This window comes from Lactuca virosa, chromosome 3 (genome assembly GCF_052849685.1).
Source record: "Lactuca virosa cultivar CGN04683 chromosome 3, Lactuca_virosa_CGN04683_v6, whole genome shotgun sequence".
Lineage (NCBI taxonomy): Eukaryota > Viridiplantae > Streptophyta > Magnoliopsida > Asterales > Asteraceae > Lactuca > Lactuca virosa.
The window spans coordinates 383,623,404-383,647,763 of NC_136428.1; the positions used below are offsets into that span (position 1 = coordinate 383,623,404).

Genomic DNA, 24,360 nt, shown 5'->3' on the forward strand with positions numbered 1-24,360 from the left:
GTAAAAATCCGACAACAAGCACCCAATACATTATTTTATGCAGAAAAGAACACGCATATTAGTTCATGCACACAACCACCCAACACGGCGGCTGGTGGTGGCAGAAGGCGGCATAAAAAGTAGAAATGGCGACATCCACCATGGTTGGCTTCCATGGTAGTCCTCTTGCTTTCCGGCCAACAGCACACACCAAACCACACTGAAACACACACACACGAGTGAAAACACCCACCACGCATCTGCACTTTAATCTTGGAGGAGGGCGGCGGCAGAGGGACGATGAACGGTCGGTAGAAAAAAACAGCGGCAACGACGGCGACGGCGCCAACAGACGGCACCAACGACGTCAAAGTTATCGCTCGGCGATGCCAGTGGCGTGGCAGATGGCGAGTCGGAGGGAAAAGGCATTGCGTGACTGAGAACAACAGCAGCGGAAGCCATGAAATGTTCCTCGACTGTTCTGTCTTCATCGGCAACGGTGCGGCGGCGGCTTCCGGCTTCAACAATGGAGGGGCGGCGACTGGGGGATAGGGGTGATAAGGTGGCGTCTGAAGAAGATTGAAGTAGGGTTAGAGTTGAATGAGAGAAGGAGATGGGTTTATGCCCATCCATATTCAAACTCTTAAGCCAAAACATGTTTTTGGTCCCTCCTCTCCATTTTTTTCAAAATAGATCCATAAATTACCATTCAGCCCTCAGCTTCCAAAATCCTTTCAATTTAAGCCCAAAAGCTACAAAATAAGTCCAGATGTTTTATCCTTTGCTGCATGCTTAAATATTCTTTACACAACAAACCCAAAAGGTACCCTTCCTCACCAAACCCTTTATTTAATTTCATTTATCGGAATAAAATAATACTTAAAATACATTCCCGAATTTAGGGTTTATTTTCAAAACGGGATCTTACATCTAGGCCCAAAACCATTAGGGCCCAAAGGTCCGAAGTCCGCCGAAGGCCCAAAGCTTCCTGAGAGTGTACGCCCAACGTACTTCTTATGTACGCTTAGCGTACTGGGCTAAGGGGTTGTACGCGCAGCGTACAACATAGTACGCCCAACGTACAAACTGTATTGCATCCAACTCCATTAAGTCCTTCATGCATGCAGACGTTTCGTTCAAATTCCAGATCTTTACCGATTTAAGATTCCTAAGGCATAAAGTTGGCAACTTTATGCTTTTTCATGCCATATATGCTCCCAACAACTCTTTCTATCTCATTAAGACCTTTCCAAGGGTCTTAACTCATGCATGCAGTCATAGAGGTCATCAAGTTTGCATTTTTATGATATAATCAAGCTAATGGATCTCATATCTATCCTTCCTAAGCTCTAGAGATGCTCAAACTCCCAAGAGAGGATTTATGGACTTAAAAGAGGACTTCTAGAAACCCTAACTCAACAAGCAAAAAGAATAAGCAAGGTGAACGCTTTTTACCTCCACAAGCTTCCAAAGTTGCTCCAAATGCAAGATCCAAAAGCTTTTCCCACGTTCAAAGCTTGCTTCCACTTCCTTCTCTTTGCTAACACACCAAAAATGAGGTATTTGTGGCACTTCCACGCTCAAGAGTTGCTCACAAAGGATTTAGGGTTTTGGGGACGTTTGAAAGTAATGGAGGCTGGTTAGGGTATGGTCTAAATGATATAAGTATGCTTAAATAGTGTCTAATCCAAGAAATTAGTGTTTGGTCATTAGCCTAGTACGCCCCGCATACATGCCCGTACGCCCAGCGTACGAGCCTCAGCCACTCATTGTATGCACACGCGTACGCTAAGCGTACGCATACGTACGCCCAGCGTACGGAAGGTCTATTTTGCCAAAATGAATTACTTTGAGGGTTAAAAATGGAATACCTGGATTTGAGTGTTACAGAATCAATATATATCAGATAAAGCAAAATGAAACCCATACAATGTTAACTAAACTATGCTAACAGTTGAACAACTCGTAGAGCATAATGCAATCAACAGCTAAAGCAAATATCAACAACTTACACTCCTATGATAAAAGCAGATTACATGTTGATCAAATCAGATTACTTAAACATGGTTGTGTATGAAATCAGCAAAGACATTGACTGTGTATGAAATCAACAAAGAACAAATTTTAGATAACTATACAATCAGATTAAAAAAAATCAACAAAGACATCGCATTCAAACAATGGAAAAGAAATCAAAACTTACCTGAGTCGTTGTTGCCTTGCTGCACCGGAGTGGAGGCGAGGTTGCGCCGGTGAGTAGAAATCAATGAGATCACCGACGAAGTAGCGAACAGGGGAACCGGTCTTCGGAGGCGTGTGAGGTGTCAATACGACAAGTGGAGTTGACGAATCTGAACCACTGTGAAATGTGAATGTGGGCTACAAATGGAAGAATGGAAGCTGAGAATTGGGATAAGCTCTATAGTGTTACTCGGTTAGAGTCATAAGGGGCAAAAACGCAATTTCATATATATATATATATATATATATATATATATATATATATATATATATAGAGAGAGAGAGAGAGAGAGAGCTAGGTTCAAATGTGGATTGACATCTATTGTGGGGACGTGTGGACAATGCAATTCTGTGAGAATGACAAATAAAATATGTTTTTTGATAATGTGAATACGTTTAATATTACATAATTATTGTCATTATTACGTATTCTCACTAATTAAATCGTCTATAAGGTTATTATAGACTTTTTTTATTATTGTCATGCTGTCAGAATGTTGTCACAATGTTTATTGAGTCGTATTCTGTAAGAATGAAAATGAATGAAAAACGATGTGTGACAACAAAAATGAATAATAATTAGTGAAAATGCATGAAAATGACAATGGTTGGGTGAGCTTGAACGTATTCACATTACTAAACAACTTATTCTCTTAGTAATTCTCATAGAATAGCATTGTCCACACGTCCACACAATAGTTGTCCATCCATATTATAACCTAGCCCTATATATATATATATATATATATATATATATATATATATATATATATATATATATATATATATATATAGGGCTAGGTTATAATATGGATGGACAACTATATATATATATAAAGGAGGGTTATATAGAAAATACTGTTGGATTTGGTGTCTAAGCCCATAACTATAACTGATATGTACTTGACCCGATAGTAGCATGGTCCTTTTGGGTTGCCTTCACCGATGCAATTTGATAGGATGGACTTTTGATAATAAGGTTATTGGTGATTTATTAATATATTATAAGTATAATATATTAATTGAGAAATCATATTATTTAATTAGTATTGGTCAAGAATTAATTTGGAATTAATTTAGTGATCAAAAGAAACTAATTAAATATAAGGGGTTGATTATGTAAATCAATCATTCTTGTAGTGTGGGCCAATGATCCATTAGGATGGGCTAAATAGTTCATGGATAGTCCATGGAGCTTTAACCCATGGAGCATAAGGGATATGGAAGGTCATGGAGCTTTAGGGTTTCATGGATGAAACCCTAACCTTTACAACACTATATAAAGACCCCCTTAAAGCCAAAATCGTGGCCATATATATTCTAAGAAAGAGAGAAACGATTTTGGTGCAAGATAACTTATTCTCTCAAGCCTCCTCTTGTATATGGTGTTTGTGACACATTAGAGGCATCACACTTGAGGTGCTAAAGCTTTCAATGGCCAAGAACTACAAGTCCTAATAAGAGGTAATTCATCTAACTGGTTGAATTGTTCAAATTGTCATATTGTATGCTTGTTGTAGGCTTAAAGCTTTGGAAACAATATTGCATGTATAATTAGAGAAAAAATAGATCCAAAGCTTTTAGGGTTGTATGTGCACCATAGGATGTTGTAGTATACGAAACCCAACAGTGGTATCAGAGCCAAGGGTTGTTTTCAATTATACTTGATGCTACTTGTTGTTTAAGCTTGAAAAATCGATGTTCTGCTGTTCTGCACTGTGGACTCGCCGAGTCCACTGGGGTGCTCGCCGAGTCCCAGCACAATTCTGACCAACTCGCCGAGTTTGTTCTTGCACTCGACGAGTTGGTGCTCCAGAATGCAGATTTTCGATGTTTTTGGCTAGAATTGGAATAGGATCATTACCTTAAACTATTTTTGAACTTATAAACCTATTTTTTATGTGGTAATGATCATGCTTATCCAATGTAGAAGATAATTGTCAAAGGTTCATGTTTTGTATTTGTTTATATGATTATGCTAATTACATGAAATTTGGTTGATATGAATTATCTTGTTGTTATGAGTTAGTTTAGATCAATAGGAAGAATTATATGATAATTGTGTTTGATCCAAAAATTTGATCTAATTATTCATGTTATGTGTTATTGTAACTTGTCCTCAAGTTATATGAAAAGTCACATTCATGAGTATTAAAACTCATAATTGTTCATAAGTTATGAATGTGAAAGGTCTTGAAAAGTTTTAAAACTTGCCCTCAAGTTTTGGAATTTGTAAAGTCACACTAATTAGCACTTTAATTCCAAACCCTAGAGTTTTAAAAGTTAAAATTCAAACCTTGTGTATTTTATTAAATTAATTGAAGTGTTTAATTAAAGGAGAATTAATAATTCCATAATGACATGGTTTAAGTTTAATTAAAATAAGAGTATAGTTTAATTAATAGATTAAACCTCTAAATATTTTAAATGTGTAAAATACACCCTTATACTATTATAATATTAAAAGTTAATACTTATATATATGTATAAGAATAAGTCAGTCTTACCGTTAGTAGGCCTCATTCACGAAGCCAGTCTATAAGGGGGTATAAGGTTACTGCCTATAAAATGGCAGTTTAATGGGTGTCCACTCTCACCCACCGCTTCCTTGACTGGTGGAGGGTCGTTAGTCGAACGGGTAGGACAAGACATTAATTCTCGTTAAAAGTATAATGAAATTATAAAGTAACTAAACCTATTATTAAATTCTCAATCTTAGTTACTTTAGGAAAAATGTGAATAGGTGCTAATCCATGAAATTCCACTTTGCACTTTATTAAGTCGTTAGTGGAGCGTGTGTGGTTAACCGGCACACTAATTTGGGACTAATAAAGAGTGACAAAGGGTAGCTTAATGTTAATCATAGATCAATAGAGCGTGTGTGGTTAACCGGCACATTGGTTAGGTGATTTGTAACATTAAGAGTACCAAGTATATTTTCATGGTTATTCACACCTTGTTTGTGATCATCGGCATCCCAGTCACAAACTTGAGAGGGCACTATAGATTTAAACATGCCATTGAAAGTTCAATGAATCTCAAAAGAATCTAGGGATTTCAAATCCAATTAAAACTTAATAATCTATTTTGTTTTCATGGTGGAAATTGGTAAATCGTCATTTACCTACCTTCAAATATTTTACAATTGGATTACGGCATCCCTTTTCGCAATTGTAGAATATTGTGTTGGGTCCTAGCCTTCATATTTCAGTTCGGGTGTTATATTAAGGACTTAAATCAACTAACTTGAATTTCTCCCTCATAGATGTCTAGTTCTGACCACTATGGTCTTCCTTATCCTTTTGGAAAAGAATTTCCTAATGAAGATGATATCCCACATGGCAATCAAGGTGAAAGATTAATCCCTCTGCCGTGCATTAGTGGGACTGGAAATCATACTTGACTTCGTCCACCTCCTCCAATTCTTCTCCCTAACCCACAAGTTTAAAGACTTGAAAAGTTCAAGGTCACTCAATCCCTATTGGCAAACAAATCCAAGGAAGTAAAGTCGACATATGTTGGGAGAGTTGGGTGTCGAAGTCTCAAGGAAGTTAGCTGTTGACTAGGTTCTTCAGTCACTTCCTGAGTCATATAGCGGGTTTATAAAGGACTACTATATGACAGACCACGACATGACCCTTATTGATCTTACCTATTTGCTTGTTGCTTCTGAATCAGAAATGATTTGGTACACTGGTAAAGCAAAATTGATTGGAAGATCTACTTCCCGAAGCCATTTGTTTATATTGCCATTTGAAGGGACATTAGAAGCGAAGCTGCCCTGACTACCTGAGAGAACTACGAGATGGTAAAGTCAAAATGTTTGACGCTACTTCAGATAAGTCCACTGTCTAACTCTATTAAGTTCCTAATGATTGATTCTTAATACATGATGTGAAAAGATTGCATTTTGATGTTTTGTAGAATCAAAGGAAGCTTAAAGGAAGAGTATGCTGAGTCTAATCGCGAAGAAATGAATTTCGATTACATGGTTTGGTGATCAGATTTATGAGCTGCTGCTTAAAGAGTTATGATAAATTGCTTAGGAATAGATAACAACATAGTTTTCACTTGTATTTATATTGTAAGGACAAGTTTTCCGCAGTTTTATAAATAAAGAAAAAAATTATCTTATTTTAAAAGTATCCTTACAATGGCATGTGTGAAAAATTGTTGATTATGTGTTTCCATTTATGGCAATATTGGAAAGTGGATTTGATTCTTTCGTTTGTGGTAGTGTCAAATTTACCAAATAAGGAAAGATTCTCATCACCCAAGTTTCAATTGGACAGAAACTTGGAATCATGCAACTTGTATTGTATGATGAATGAGAATTTTCATCTTTAGGAAATTAAGACTAATTCCTTGTTCACATGTATATGTGAGTCAAGTGAAGGACTAGGGGATCAGGTACACTTGGTTGTGCGTTGGTCAGGGCCACCACAATAAAACTATTTGTCATGATTTACTAAATTTTAGTAAATATGGTTATGCTTACAAGTTTAAGTATAATTCTGAATCATTGAAAAAAGTTTCAATGTATAGCAGGACGAATAAGAAGAATCAAATTAGGCAGAAAGATAAAAGTTTCTTCAATATAAATAGATGGGAGAGTACCTTAGTATCATGTTTTATGATTATCTTAACGATTATGGAAAACCATATCACAATTGATCCTCTAAGGACATCTTAGTGCATTTGTATGTCTAAGAAGAGGAATCGTGAATTGTTGGAATGGTTAAATCAAATAGATGAATCATACTTCGTTCCAAAATCAAATCTTAGAGTTGTACTCCAAGATTGTAACTTGAGTGACATAATCTTAAGAAAGGTTTATAACACTTATCAAATGTAGAGTAAAATGTTTCTTACTATTGTACATTTGAAATTGGTAAGATGTGATGTTTTGGATAAAACAAAGACCAACTAAGACCAATTTTTAGAAGTGTTAGTCTTGATAAGAAACCGCACCAACTCTTGAGTATTTGTTTGTCAAGTAGTGTTCCTTGACAAAATGAATCTTATATGTCAAGAGGTCAGTGGGAGTCTTAAGATCTTTGAATAGTTTCAAGTACTAATCAAGAATAAAATTGTTAGTTAACACTAGCACGCGACTTGAGGTTTATAACCTATCGTGTTGACATATTATTGTTTCTGTGCCCATTCCAATCAAAGTTGAATATGCAGGAGAGTTCTATGAGTTCTCATTTCTTTGCATAAGGCAAAGCACCTTAATCAATGGAAGGTACATTGATCTGTAAGGGTGAGATGCTAAAAAACTTGGAAGACATGGTAGGACCTTGTGCTACCAGATGGCAAGAAACTAAGATTAAACAAGTTCAGTCCATATAAGTTTGGATTTCTCATAAACCTTATCTTGGGATAATGGTTGAAAATGACAGATTTATATGGATAGGAACACATACACCATTAAATCTAAGTGTCATAAGGTTTCTCTCCAATTCATGAAAATGATTGAGAGGAAACGCTTTCACTAAGTAGATTTTAAAGGATTAGAGTTAGCAATTGTGATAGTTGCATTCTCAAATTCGTTTATGATTACGGCATCCCTTTTCATAGTTTGAATTTTGAGAAATGACAAATAGTTTGAACATTCGGGACTTACTAGGTTAAGTTCTGAAAAGTTCAAACACACACTTGTGCTATTTAATCTAAAAGGTGTATGGGCTTGAGAAGTCTGGTATAGACTTATCAAAGCACCAAGTATCAGAAATCTGAACTTTGGTAAGGAAGTCAATAAGTATTGATTTCTAGAAGTCCAGCTGATTTCTGGGTACATGTCAAAGCTAGTGGGAGCATAAGTGTTACGCTGGTAAAAATATAATTATCATGTTAGTGGGAGCATGATTATTATGGTAAGTGTTGCAAGTTAGCAATGTTAATTATAGAAAACAAAAGTTTCAATTTGCAAAGATGCAGGGTTTGAAAACTTGTTTTGCTATAATTAAGGGAGAGGAAATTATACTTCATTCCAATTCTAAAAGCTTAGATTGAGATTTTATTCAAATTTAGTCAAGTATATATATGAATGATATGTTGGAATGGTTCAACATAAGGATATTCTATATATAGAAATGTTAATTGTGTTCTCAAATTCGATTATGATTACGGCATCCCTCTTCAGAGTTCGAATTGTGAGAACATGGCAAATAGAAACATTATAGCAAAAGACTGGTCGGGTATCATGTCTTTATGTGAGACATTATGAATCGTATCCCATATGCTTCGGGTATAGGATCGATTGCATATGCTATAATATTTATGTGTTCTGAATTTTCCAAATGCCTAGGCATTAAGAGGGAAAAAGGAGCAGAACTGGATATGACTAAAATGGTTAAGTAATTGTCGAGGACAATCTGAGGTTTACCAAAGATTGGTTGCTTATGGACAGTTGGAAGTATAAGTTTTGGAAGGTCCATATTGACAGGTTCTGCGAAAGCAGTAACTCTTGTTCAGAAGCGCTAGTCATATGGAATCATGGAAATTTTCCATAAGTGGAAGTTAATCGTAAAATCTGTGTAAGATTAGAAACCTTAATGCAAGAAGTATGTTCAAAGGAATGTACTTTGAATATGAGACTTCGCTTCCATGGAATTGGTTCAATAACCAATGTCGAAAGGGAATACTTTGTAATGTTACTGGCATAGTTTTGTGACTTTGTGCAAGGATTATTGCATTTAAGTTTATAATCAAATAGATTATAGTAAAAGGCAAGAATTTGGTATTCTTACACTTACTATGGGGATTTGGAATTGTGAAATGAGCATCATTGAAATGTTTTCATCTAATCTATTTCACAAAGAAAGGATCATAGATAAAAATAGTGTGCATGCTTGGAGCATGGGATAACTATTGTTTTAATTCATGTATAAAGTTGATAATTCGAAACATTGAAAAATGAGTAATCAATATGGCGATTAAATAAAAGGTGTTTTATTTACACTCAAAAGTTTTGGGGCCATATAGGATTAAGTATTAGTCTTGTGTTTCACTTTGCATGTTTTGACTTCCCGAATAATAAGACTATTCAAATTATCCACAGTCGATCATACTTTGGAAGTAGGTATGAAGCAAGACTGTTATGAGTTGGCTTGTAGATGTCTAAGGTGTTAGACATAGCAAAAGTCTGCTACACCATTCATGAGTGCTTGTGAAATAAGATTTAAGCATTGGATCAACCCGGACTTACCTGAATCACTTCATGGAATTTATCATGAGTGATTGTGAGATGATAGTATCATATAGTCTTCAAATCAAGATATATGAGTTGTTGACTACGAATTGGTTGTGCATTGATGATACGAAAACGCATCAGTAACTTGATATTATAAAACGTACCGTTGTGCATGATTTAACGAGTAGTTAGTACAAGCATATAAAATGTATCTTGGGCCCCTCGATGATTTTGTTTTGACCTATGTACCGGCCCCGGTCAGAACTAAATTGATGTGTTCAATTATGTTCTATGTCAAACTAATCGGAAATCGGGAAACAAACTGCTGGACAACAAGTATGACATTGTTCCATGTATTTGTCCGGCTGATATCTTGTAGAATAGAGGATATATGATCACTTATCTAAGGACAGTCACTGACTAGGTCAGAGTTCGACAGCGGCTTTTGAAAGCTTACGATTGTTAATCGGTTCTTGCAGTCGTACTTGCAGTTATAGTTATTAGACTTATCTAAGTGGGAGACTGTTGGATTTGGTGTCTAAGCTCATAACTATAAATGGTATGTACTTGACCCGATAGTAGCATGGTCCTTTTGGGTTGCCTTCACCAGTGCAATTTGATAGGATGGACTTTTGAGAAAAAGGTTATCGGTGATTTATTAATATATTATAAGTATAATATATTAATTGAGAGATCATACTATTTAATTAGTATTGGTCAAGAATTAATTTGGAATTAATTTAGTGATCAAAAGAGACTAATTAAATATAAGGGGTTGATTATGTAAATCAATCATTCTTGTAGTGTGGGCCAATGATCCATTAGGATGGGATAAATAGTTCATAGATAGTCCATGGAGCTTTAACCCATGGAGCCTAAGGGATATGGAAGGTCATGGAGCTTTAGGGTTTCATGGATGAAACCCTAACCTTTGCAACACTATATAAAGACCCCCTTAAAGCCAAAATCGTGGCCATATACATTCTAAGAAAGAGAGAAACGATTTTGGTGCAAGATAACTTATTCTCTCAAGCCTCCTCTTGCATATGGTGTTTGTGACACATTAGATTGAGGTTCTAAAGCTTTCAATGGCCAAGAACTACAAGTCCTAATAAGAGGTAAGTCATCTAACTAGTTGAATTGTTCAAATTGTCATATTGTATGCTACTTGTAGGCTTAAAGCTTTGGAAACAATATTGCATGTATAATTAGAGAAAACATAGATTCAAAGCTTTTAGGGTTGTATGTGCACCATAGGATGTTGTAGTATACAAAACCCAACAAATACATAATTAGAGAAACAAAATTAGGAACCACTGAAAACATACAATTACTTTTACAATAAATTACTGGTCCCTATGGTTTAATAGTAATATTATAATAATTTAAATATACTATTTAAATGTTCAACTTCCCAAATGAAACCGAACATTACAAGAATACGGTTACTGTATTAACTTGTGGCTTACATTTTTAAGCACTTAATTGAGATTTTTTTTGTTTTTTGTTTTAAGAAACCATTGATGATGAATTATGAATACATGGTTTCATATAAGAACTAGGTGAACGCAAGCGCGTTGCGCAGAAACACTTATATAGTTGAAATCTTTACAAGTACATGTTTTCTTAAATATAACAATAACTTTGTTGTTAAATTTGATATAATAATTCGTTTACTAAGTTGATATAATATATTGATTATTTTGAATTATATGATAATGTATACATCTATTAAAATTGCATAATGTCAATCGTTTGAATGACCTCTACCCGCGGGTTACTTATGAATGAAAATAAAAAATAATATATGGTTTAATGTTATTTATAGTTGTTATTGTTAATTAATTTTTTTTAAATTTATTAGCTTAACTTTTTTAATTTCTATCATTGTAATTATTTAAAACATCAAACATTATTTTTTGTTTTTAAAGGTAACAATATAATCATTTATATAGAGTTGTTTTTAACTATTGTTATTGCAAGTTATTTTAAGCTACTTATTTGAAAACATTTAATGATTATAAAAATATCTTTTGGAAATATTTTAGTTAAATTGATATTACAATTTAGTTTTACATTTAGCACTACAATTTATTACTTTTAACTATTCACAAAATATTCTTTGGGTTTTTAAGTGCACTGAAATTTATATTTAAGTTGACCATGTAATGTTATATTTAAATTAACAATTTAAGTATTTTATCTAAACTGTTAAAAAGTTGTAGCTTTGAATTGATAATGATTTACATACAACAACATATTAAATCTAATAAATTAAGTATAATATGTTGAAAGTTAAAGACATAACTTTATAAGTAGAATTAAATATATTATTATAATATTGAAATTTAGTTTATTTATGATTATACTTTTTGTTTGATATTTATTTAACCATATTAACCAACTTATAATCATTATTAGAAAGACACTACAATTTATCACTTTTAACTATTTACAAAATATTCTTTGGGTTGTTTAAGTTGAACTAAAGTTTATATTTAAGTTGACCCTGTAATGTTATATTTAAATTAACAATTTAAGTATTTATCCGAACTGTTCAAAAATTGTAGCTTTAAAATGATAATGGTTTACACACAACAACATTTTAAAACTAATAAATTAAGTATAATATGTTAAAAGTTAAAGACATGACTTTATAAGTAAAAATAAAGATATTATTTGAATATTGAAATTTAGTTTATATATGATTACACTTTAGGTTAGATATTTATTTAACCTTATTAACCAACTTATAATCATTATTAGAAAGAAATTGAAAAGCCATGAGAGTTTCAAATGAATGTGGTGAAAGGAAAAATGTTTCCTTTATAATTATACTAGGCGGATGTCCGCGCGTTGCGCAGAAACGCCTATATAGTTGAAGTCTTTACAAATATATGTTTTTTTAATATAGCAATAACGTTGTTAAATTTGATATAATAATTCGTATACTAAATTGATATAATATATTGATTATTTTGAATTATATGATAATATATACATCTATTATAAATGCATAATGTCAATCGTTTGAATGACTTCTACCCACGAGTTACACATGAATAAAATTAAATATAATATATGGTTTAATGTTATTTATAGTTGGTGTTATTGTTAATTAATTTTTTAAAATTTATTTACTTAATGTTTTAATTTCTATCATTATAATTATTTAAAACATGAAACGTTTTTTTTAAATTTTAAAGGTAACAATATAATCATTTATATTGATTTATTTTTAACTATTGTTATTGTAAGTTATTTTAAGCTACTTATTTGAAAACTTTTAACGATTATAAAAATATTTTTTTGAAATATTTTAGTTAAATTTAGATTACAATTTAGTTTTTGCATTTGTCACTACAATTTATAACTTTTAATTATTTACAAAATATTCTTTGGTTTTTTAAGTGGAACTGAAATTTATATTCAAGTTGACATTGTAATGTTATATTTAAAATAACAATTTAAGTATTTTGTCCAAACTGTTAAAAAGTTGTAGCTTTAAACTGATAATGGTTTACATACAACAACATATTAAATCTAAAAATTAAGTATAATATGTTAAAAGTTAAAGACATAACTTTATAAGTAGAAGTAAATATATTATTCTAAAATTGAAATTTAGTATATTTATGATTACACTTTAGGTTTGATATTTATTTAACCTTATTAACTAACTTATAATCATTATTTGAAAAACACTACAATTAATCACTTTTTAACTATTTACAAAATATCATTTGGGTTGTTTAAGTTAAACTAAAATTTATATTTAAGTTGACCTTGTAATGTTATATTCAAATTAATAATTTATGTATTTTTACAAATTGTTCTAAAATTGTATCTTTAAAATGATATGGTTTACATCCAACAATATATTAAAATTAATAAATTAAGTATAATATGTTAAAAGTTAAAAAACATCACTTAATAAGTAGAAGTAAATATATTATTTTGATATTGAAATTTAGTTTATATATGATTACATTTTAGGTTTGATATTTATTTAACCTTATTAACCAACTTATAATTATTATTAGAAAGAAATTGAAAAGTCATGGGAGTTTCAAATGAATGTGGTGAAAGGAAAAATGCATGGGAGTTTCAAATGAATGTGGTGAAAGGAAAAATGGTGAAAGGAAAAATGTTTCCTTTATAATATAGTATGATTAGGCGTAACCTCGCGCGTTGCGCAAGAATGCATTTAAGTGGTTAAAATAATTATGGGGAAAAAATAGAAATATGTTGAAATTTACGTTTTTAGTCATGTTTTGGGCATTAACCGAATTATCAAATAACATAGAAATCCATCAATTTATATTTTGATACTATCTAATATAGTCCATACCTTATAAACTTTACTTTTACTTTTATAATATCCAATATATATTATAAGTTTTTGTATAACATTAATATAATCTACTTTTCTTATGTCCGATAATATTTTTTGGATAAAATAAGAAATAAGTTGTTTTGAATTAGCTATTAATAAAGAAGATTGAACTAATAAACTTTGTATTACACTATTTATATTACACTAAAACATCCAAGGTTTCATATATGAACTTTCAAATATTCAACATTGAAATTAAGAATGAAGTCATACAAAATATATCATTATACATAAATGTCATCAAGAGTTTTAAAATAAGTCGATTAGTAAATATGATATTTAATTTTAATTACATATTTTGCAAGGCGTACGTTTGACTTTATGTTGGTGCGCCGAAAATCCTCTTCATTAACTTGTACCTAAAAAATTAAGGTGAATAGGAATATAAAATAGATATTACTAAGCATTAATATAAATAATTAAAAATGATATGTGGATCTCCTACCACCGGTTAAAGACAACATACCTCTCTAGTGGTATCGATTCCTATGTGAAATTGAAGTAGTCATTCTATGTACACCTTGTTTTCTAATTACATAAACAAATATGAGCAACCAAACATAAAAATGTTATCTTTATATAGGAAAAATATTTTAGTTAACTAACAAATTAAATAATATAAGTTTAAGATTTAGGAGTTTCAAAACATTAATATTTTTATTAATCAATCAATTAAGTAACATATGTTGAAATTTTTACAATCATTATTAAAAAGCATTTGAAATATTAAATTTTAAATGAATTTTGGTTGAAGTGTTTTGACCTCTATTATAATATATATATATATATATATATATATATATATATATATATATATATATATATATATATATATATATATATATATACACACAGAGAGAGAGAGAGATAGATGGAAAGTATAACATATGTATGAGTTTTAATTAATTATCTTTTTGAAACGGTATAATTACAAAACCAAGAAAAACATATTTAAAATATTTAATTAAATATTTTCGACATCACCCTATATAACATATGATCAATATATTAACGATTAAACCACAATATACAACGACTGTATTACAATAATCCAAAAACGAAGAAAATATAAAAACAAATTAGTACAACAAACTTACAAATTAAAACCTCTAATATAATAACATATCTCCAAAAGTGGTCATAAGACCTCAACCCAACACAAAAACCTTTAAGTTTGTTTTCTTTCTGAAATTTGTATATGATTTGTATACATGTCTTCCCAAAAGATTGGCCTTTTTATAGTAAACTTTTCACTAAATGCTAATTGAAACATAATATAAGTTATAAAACTTTTGAGTGTTAAATTATAATTAAGAACACTTTTAAGTTGCATTAGTTAAAAAAAGGGGTTTCAAATGAATGTGGTTTGAGGAAGTTAAAAAATGGAGTTTCAAATGAATGAGATTCAAGAAAAAATGCTAGCTTTATAAGTATGTATGATATAAATTAGTTAAACAAGTTTTGTTAATTGATAAGTATTTAAATTTACTTCTACATTTATTATTCTTTATTCAATTTGATCGATGTCTTTCAAAGAAACAAGAATTTACGGTTTAAATGTGTAACTTCCTACTGAAAACGGTTTCAATGTTGAAATTCTACATTAACTTCCGTAAATATATTTATTACTCTTGAATACTATTAGATGTGTTTTCAAAGAATCCCATGATGATGAACTATGAATATCAAGGTTGCAGAAAATGTTAGACATTAGCTAGTCGGTGGATTGTGTTCTAGGGATTAATTGGCTAGGCGGGGATTAATCGGGGACCATTAATTATTAAGAAAGTTATTAAAAAATTTATAAATCTAAATTTAATCGTAAGAATATAAATAAATAAGCATAAAAGTTTAATAATAAGTTTAATAAGCACAACAATTTATCATCCAATTAATATAAAAATTTATTCAAATTTAAATATATCTTAAGAAAAGAAGTAAATTTGGCTATTTGTACATTTGAAAACATAGAAATTTTAAAAATTTTGGAGAAAAACTTTAAAATTTAATTTTTTTATATATTAGTTGAACATTGAAATACTATGAACCTTTCAAATTTTGAAAATTTTGGTTTAATATTTAAAAATTTGAAAATTTGGCCGATTAGGCCGCCTAGGACCGATTAGAACCGTCTAGCTCCGATTTTGACCCCCTTTGACCAAAAGCGATTAAACCGACCGATTAGCCTTAATCATATTCGGTTGAAGACCGCCTAGCGATTAATCGGCCGCCTAGACCGATTTTTACAACACTGATGAATATAGAGTTTTTCATATAAGAATTGGTTAAAAGACTATATATATATATATATATATATATATATATATATATATATATATATATATATATATATATATATATAGGGAAGGGTTATTTGAAAAAAAAAAAAAACCCTAAAAAAACCCTAAAAATCATAAAAATGCATAAAAAAATACCTATAGATCACAAAACTTTTTTTTGACATTTTTTATGAAAAAATCGCAGGTTTTTAAAGAAATTCGTTGAAAAAAAATTTGAAAAAAAAACTTTTTTTTTATAAAAAATAATAATAATAATAATAATAATAATAATAAAATTGATTTTTTATTTTTTTTTCAGCGGATTTTAATAAAAAGCTACGATTTTTTATAAAATAAATTTTGTGATCTCTAAGTATTTTTTTTATGTATTTTTATGTTTTTTAGGGTTTTGTTTAGGGTTTTTGTTTTTCATAGAACCTAAACCTATATATATATATATATATATATATATATATATATATATATATATATATATATATATATATATATATATATATATATACCTTAAACGTATATAGGATTAGTTAAAGCTACGTCGTTTTTAATCATCCAATTACTTTTTTAATTTAAAAACAATTTACTTAATTGGCTAATATCATCGAACCCAAAGATATCTTCATTTCATGTTCACACATCTTTGTCTCTTCCGGCGGTAGCCGTCGCTGACATTTACGCCGACGATGCAGATTTAGAACGGCCCAACGAGACGAGGCAGGCAGCCCCACAGCATCCAGTCCGTCGCAGCAAGGTGGCTAAGCGACAACCGACTTCACTTCTTGATTTTAGGTTATTCCTTTTTTAATTCAAGCAAAATGTTTAACTTTGCACTTCAAATTTTTCATATTTGAATTATGCAGCCCACCCACCAGGTGTTCGATTAAATGCCTTAGTGAACTTCTGTGTCAATATGGCTTAAAAAGCATAGATTCTTATCAATGAACAATCACTTACAATTGCCAAACGTGGTACTATTACAGTCGTTGAAGCAAAAGGTTAAACCATGAAGGCATTCAAGGTCAACAAGAATGGTTGGTAAGTATGAAACTATGAATAAGAACAAGTTTTAGTTAATAAATTAATTATAATTTTTAATAAACTGGTTTTCTGTAATGTTTCTGCAAGGTGCGGGAAGAAATCAATTATTTAGAGCAGCTTAATCATCAAAATCTTGTAAAATTAATCGGTCATTGTTTGGAAGATGACCACATAACGTTAGTTTGTGATTTCATGCCACGTGGCAGCTTGGAAAACCATCTTTTCAGGAGTGAGTTCTTGTAATTTTCCTCACTTAGTAAATGCTAGATATAAAATTGATCTAAATTTGTATTTATTAATTATTACAGGAAGTTCTTATTTTCAGCCTCTTTCATGGAACCTTTGAATAAAAATAGCTCTTTCTGTTGCAAAGCGACTTGCATACTTACATAGTCCTGCAGCAAAACTGATATATCGTGATTTCAAGTCCTCAAATATATTGATTGACTCTGTATGTCTCAAATTAATGGTTTTTTTCTTTTTCTTTTCGTCATTAAGTAATGTATGGGTAAAGTGACTGAATGGGTAATTTACCTTTTTACCCTTCTTCCTTCATTTGTCTTTTGGAATGTAAGCGTAAAATGGTTATTTAGTGTTTTGTATTGACTTAATCTTGTGTGATATCTCTATAAAGGTCATTTCACAGCAAGAAGCGATACATATTGTTTTGGTGTGGTACTCCTTGAGCTTTTGACAGGTGGGCGATGCATTGACAAAAATTGTCCATCTGGAGTTGCAGAGTGCTGATGAGTTGGTTAAAGCATTGGATCAGATTCAGGAGTTGCAAAAAGCATTGGAGAATGTTGGAATGGAATCACTGAGAAAAAAGATAATGAGAATGGGAATGAGAGCAAAGTTGTTTCTTATCCGAGGCTTGTGGGTTCCACTAGTGTTTAAAAGAGATGGTAAGTTTATTCAGTTTTGGGGCTGAATAACTTCTATTAGAGTTGGGAAAGAAAAAATGGTGTGTAACACCGTAAATTTTCAAACCAAATTTTTCATTTTAAAAACACAATAAACTCATATATTGTATTTCATAAAACCACATGTATCTCAAAATGTCAACATAAAACCATAATAAAGTAAAATCCCATAATCCTCAATATAGTCTCGAACAAGTGTGTACAATCATGTCGACGCCTTCCCGCGGTCCTGAGAGGTACCTGAAACACCTCACACATAACACGGTAAGCACGAAGCTAAGTGGGTTCCCCAAACTACCACATACACAAATAATAAGCCTCTCATGGCTATAAATCGGCATGGACCCTCCGGTCTCATGTGTCTTGTTGTGGACCCTCCGGTCATGTGTCTTAGTGAGAACCCTCCGGTCTCACAGCTCGGTTGGACCCTCCAGTTCAGTATCTCAGTGAAGACCCTCCGGTCCCACAACTCGGTTTGGACCCTCCGGTCCTATCTCAGTAGCCACAGAATATAGCATATATATCACACAGACAAAATGCATAATATCACATAACTCAAGTAAGCACATAGGACCCTCCGGTCGCACAAAGATACCACTCATGGTAAGTATAGTGAAAAGACTCACCTCGTAAGCAAGCAAGAAAACTGAATACCCCTTAAACAGTCTAACCCCCGCCTACATGTAACAAACATCTCTAATTAACACTTAAAGATCACAATTCCAAATAAACTCATGATAGTCCCTCCTTAGCTCCTAGGATGGGTAAAAGACCATTTTACCCTTCCATGGTCTCCATAAGTCCTACCTTGACCAAACCCTAAAGTCAACAAAAGTCAACACTCGAGTCAACTGTCCATGTTGACCTGACTCGCCGAGTGCACCTATGTGACTCGTCGAGTCCCCATATTTCCTCAGAACATCGCGAAAACCCAACTTAACTCGTCGAGTCGTCTCGTCGACTCGCCGAGTTACCCATATCCAGACTCATCGGGGAAAACCCTAGCCGACTCGTTGAGTCAGCTCATCGACTCATCGAGTCCCTTAAGTCAACTTCTCATTCAGACGTTTTAAGGCAAATCTGCTACTCCAAACTCTAGATCTAGACTCCTAAGGTTCGAATGTCACATAAAGCTTCGATCTTTACGTGCATGCATGACATATTTGCTTCATAATGCCACTACAAGCTCTAACTAAGGTGTTTAAGCACAAGAAGTCTTTTATGGCTGGATAAAGCTGGGACCTTTGGACTCTATGGACCTCACAAGGTCCAGATCTGAAGTCTAGACCTCCTGATAAGCTTAATGCACTCAAAGTCCCAATAAAAGGTGATAAAAGCCCTAACTTCCATAATCATGAGATCTAACCAATAAGATGAGAAAGGTGTAGGCTTTTTACCTTCCATAGAAGCTCTGGACGGAATAGCACTAGATCCAACAGTTTCTCCTTGCTTCTTGCTGGATAATCCCCCTAACTCAATCTTACCGTTAGTAGGCCTCATTCACGAAGTCGGTCTATAAGGGGGTATAAGGTTACTGCCTATAAAATGACATTTTAATGGGTGTCCACTCTCACCCACCGCTTCCTTGACTGGTGGAGGGTCGTTAGCCGAACGGGTAGGACAAGGACTATAATTCTCATTAAAAGTATAATGATAAATATAAAGTAACTAAACCTTTTATAAATTCCCAATCTTAGTTACTTTAGGAAAATGTGAAATTGGTGCTAACCCATGAAATTACACTTTGTACCTTACCAAGTCGTTGGTGGAGCGTGTGTGGGTAACCGGCACACTAACATAGACTAGTAAGAGTGGCAAAGGGTAATATTTATCATAAATCGGTGGAGCACGTGTGGGTAACCGACACATCGATTAGATGATACAATTAAGGGTATCAAGTTAATTTGCATGGTTATTCACACCTTGTTTGTGATCCTCGGCATCCCAGTCACAAACTTGAGAGGGCACAATCGAGATTTAAACATGCCATTGAAAAGTTCAATGAATCTCAAAAGATCTAAGAGTTTCAATCCAATAAAAACCTAATACCTATTTCGTTTTTCATGGTGGAAATTGGTGAATCGTCATTCGCCTACCTTCAAATATTTTGTAGCTTGGATTACGGCATCCCTCTTCCAAGTTATAAAATATTGTGTTGGGTCCTAGCCTTAATATTTCATATTGGGTGTGCTATTAAGGACTTAAATCAACTAACTTCAATTTTCTCCCATTGTAGATGTCTGGTTCAGACAACTATCGTCTTCCCAAATCCCTTGGAACAAGCTTTCCTAATGAAGATGATGTCCCGCGATTGGATCATGGAAATCATACTTCTCTTCCTCCACCTCCTCCAATAATTTTCCCTGACCCACAAGCTCGAAGACTTGAAAAGTTCAGGATCACTCAATCTCTATTGGATAGTAAACACAAAGATGGAAAGCCTATATGTGCTCATGTCTTGGACATGAAGCTGTATATTGACAGGCTAAGGATGTTGGGTGTCGTCTTCCCAAGGAAGTTGGCTATTGACTGGGTCCTTCAGTCACTTCCCGAGTCATATAGTGAGTTCGTCAAAGACTACTATGTGACAGATCACGACATGACCCTATTTGATCTTACCTATTTGCTAATTGCTGTCGAATCAGCAATGATTTGGCACAATGGTCAAGCAAATCTGATTGCAAGGTCTACATCCCAAGTTGACATGGACATCCCAGAAAAGATTCCTTCTCCTAAAGGAAATGAATTGGGCATGGTCAAAAGTTTTGATCATAAGAGAAAGGCCAAATCTGAGACTGCTCCATGTGAGCCTGTGTGTTTATATTGCCAAAGACATGGACATTGGAATCGAAGCTGCCCACACTACCTAGGAAGTTTAATCAGAATGTATGGTTCTACTTCAGGTAAGTCTACTATCTAACTCTGTTAAGGTTCTAATTATTGATTCTTAATACATGATGTGACTAGGTTGCATTTTGATGTTTGGCAGGATCAAGCAAAGGGAAGGAAGCTTAAAAGAAGAGTACGCTGAATTTGATCGCGAATATGGATTTCTATCGCATGGTTCGAAGATCGGATTTCTGAGCTATTTCTTGAGAGTTATGATAGATTGCTAGGAAATATGTAATAGCATAGTTTTTCACTTATAATTGCATTGTAAGGAAAAGTTTTTCCGCATTTTATAAATAAATAAAATTTTGTTTTTGTTTTATTTTATATCTCCTTGCAATGGCATTTATGAAAAATTGATGTTTGTATGTTTCTAGCAATATTGAAAATATGAATTTGATTCTTTCACTTGTGGTAGTGTCTAAATTTACCAAATAAGGAAGATTCTCATCACCCAAGTTTCAATTGGACCGAAACTTGGAATCATGCAAGTTGTATTGTATGATGAATGAAAATTTTCATCTTTGAAAATTAAGACTAATTCCTTGTTCACATGTATATGTGAGTCAAGTGAAGGACTAAGGGATCGAGTGTACTTTCTTGTGCACTGGTCAAGTCCACCACGAAGATCGATAAGACTATTCGTCATGATTTACTAAAGTTTAGTAAATATGGTTATACTTACAAGTTTATGTATAATTCTGAAGCATTGGAAAAGTTTCAGTGTATGGCAGAACGAATGAGAAGAATCAAATTAGGAAGAAGGATAAAAGTTTCTCAAATCTGTAAAGATGGGAGAGTACTTTAGTATCATGTTTTATGGTCATCTTTGTCACACCCCGCTAAAGCGGAAACACGAGGCGTGGCAGTATAAAGGGTTTCATAGCAAAAGTTAAAAGACAACACCAACCATAGTATTAAAAATCATTACAAATTTACAATGGGTTTGAACAAATTTTAAAAGAAATTACAATGTAAATTGAAATACAACACATGCGAATGCTCCTAACAGTGATGTGTCCCTAAGTGCCACTTACTCGATGATTCCTGAAAAAGCATGTAAAACGAGTGTCAACTATAAAAATAATTGGTGAGTACTCACAGATAAACAAAATAATATTGGTTTCAATAATCGAAATAAAAGTTTTGATAAACGTTTCCATAAATAAAAGTATATTGCTAAAATGAGTTTTCAAGAATCGAAATAATATTCGTTGTTAAAAGGAGCAAACAATTTCATTGCTAAAACAAGTATATAAGTTGTCAGTAATAAAAGTTCGTTGCTATAATGAGAAACAAAGTTCGTTGCTATAATAAGCATAAAAGTTTCGTTGCTAAAATAAGTATACAAGTTTCATTGCTAAAATAAGTATACAAGTGTCGTTGCTAACATGAGAATACAAGTTTGATATGTGCATAAAGATTCGTATGTGCATCAAGTTTCCATTCATGAGTTTACAACCCAAGCCTAATGACCGAATCGTGCCCTATTGACTACTGTGTGTATCGCAAACATAGTGTATAAAATGGTAAAATGCACTCAAACGAATCGTGCGAGTGAGGAGTTGTCTACCTCCTGATAGTGCTATCCATAATAACCATAGGCTCAAAAGAGTTAATGAGTTGTGTCTAGAGATTCCAGGGACTTAACCGCGAAATATAGCAACCAAGTTTCATACGAGTCAAAATAAATACAACGAACATAAAAAGTTTAGGACATGCTTTTCCACCCCAAAACATTTAAAAACCGAAAATAGGGGGAGTCGTGAATACTCACAATACATCGTGATGATGCAAATGGTGCCTTGAACTACACTCCACTCGTACCACTATCGTTTTCCTACAATAATGATATTCACTAGTGAGTCTATAATCGAAATCTAACACTAGTATACTTACTACTACAATAGAATTATTCCAATATTGTGTCAAAATTTAATATTGATAAGTTACAAACATTTTTCTGTAAAAATTAAATTTCAATGAATCAATTATTATATAACAATTTAAGTGGAAAAATTCTCATTATTGAAATGCTAATATTTAAAATTTTTAGAGGTGTTCCAATGATTAAATATTGAAAAACTAAATCAGTTTAGTTCTAAAATTTCCCAAACTTTGTGTTTTAGTTTCAACTGAAGTCAAAGATGCTAAGATAATTTTTGTTGCATTTTTTATATGTCTAGCTATTTTGTTCACCATTTTAATTTCTTGAATAACCATAAAAATATGAAAAATACTAAACAGTTAATAAAAATTACCAAACTTCAGATTTTGGTTTTAACTGCATTAAAAGACTTCCAGATATATTTTCATGGATTATAGACATGTATAACAATTTTTCTTATATTTAATTCTCTAAATAGATAAAAATTCATAAAAAACAGCAATCATTTAAGAAAATTCCCCAAACTTTTTATAATATTGCCATTACACACACTTAAGCTGGGAAAAATATAAAAATAGATTTCTAAACTGTTTAACCCAATTTTATGATTTTTGTGCATTTATTTGAATAAAATGGGGATAAATAAAAAATAATTTCCAAAATTACCCAAACTTTTTGTAGTACTGTTATTAAACATTATTAAGCTGAGAAAAATATAAAAACGGATTTCTAAACTGTTTAACCCAATTTTATCATTTTTGTGGATTTAAGTGTATTAAATCTTGGGAAATTAGAAGAAAAATAGCATACAGAAGAGCAAAATCATCAAGATTTTTATGAAGCATCTTAAACATAGGGTAAGAGCTGAGAAAATTATTAGATACCCTTTTCACATTCCTTAAAGTGGTTTTATGATTTATTTGAATTAAACAAAAAGAAAATTCAAAACCATAGCAAACAGTAACAAAAATCAATGAAAATCACGGAGATGTAATAATTAACTTTAGGGGTCATCCACGAATTTATCTAGGATTTATAGACCTCAGAAAGTATTTTATATGAATTATTTCCCTATTTTCGTGCAATAATTATAATAATTCGAGAAAAATGAATTATTTTCTGAAAATTTGTAGAACATCTCATTTTATTAGTGGATTCTAGGAAAAATAGGATTTCTTCATAAAAGAAGGTTTAGATATTTATTTGGGAATAAATCCTTTATGAACCTATTTGAAAGCTTTTTAACAACAAACTTTGATGATCAAGCCTCTAAGCTTAAAGATCTTCACATGCATGTTGGTTTTTGGGTGAAATGATATCACCATAAGTATAAAAATCATGGTTATGAACATGCATGTGAATAATCTCAAAGAAAAGTGTTTATGGAGAAGAAGAAATAGTAAAACTTGAAGGAATAGTGAAGTAGAAATCGATTTTACCTTCAAGAACACCACAATATGATGAAGATTTGGAGTTTGAGGAGTGTTCTTGGGTTTTTTTGCTGGAAAATTTCG

General features: G+C 32.1%; 1 long non-coding RNA gene across 4 annotated transcripts; it reads left to right on the top strand.

Annotated features, from left to right (window-relative positions):
* The first annotated feature begins 16,690 nt into the window (after positions 1-16,690).
* Positions 16,691-18,648, top strand: LOC145167702 (uncharacterized). 4 transcript variants are annotated; one of them, XR_013741365.1, is made up of 5 exons: positions 16,691-16,897; positions 16,969-17,143; positions 17,234-17,375; positions 17,455-17,597; positions 17,781-18,648. It is a non-coding gene; the product is annotated as an uncharacterized LOC145167702 (long non-coding RNA). The 4 variants fall into 4 exon arrangements; XR_013741362.1 differs by having other exon boundaries at positions 17,455-17,798; XR_013741364.1 differs by having other exon boundaries at positions 17,089-17,143; positions 17,455-17,798.
* The last annotated feature ends 5,712 nt before the right edge of the window (positions 18,649-24,360 follow it).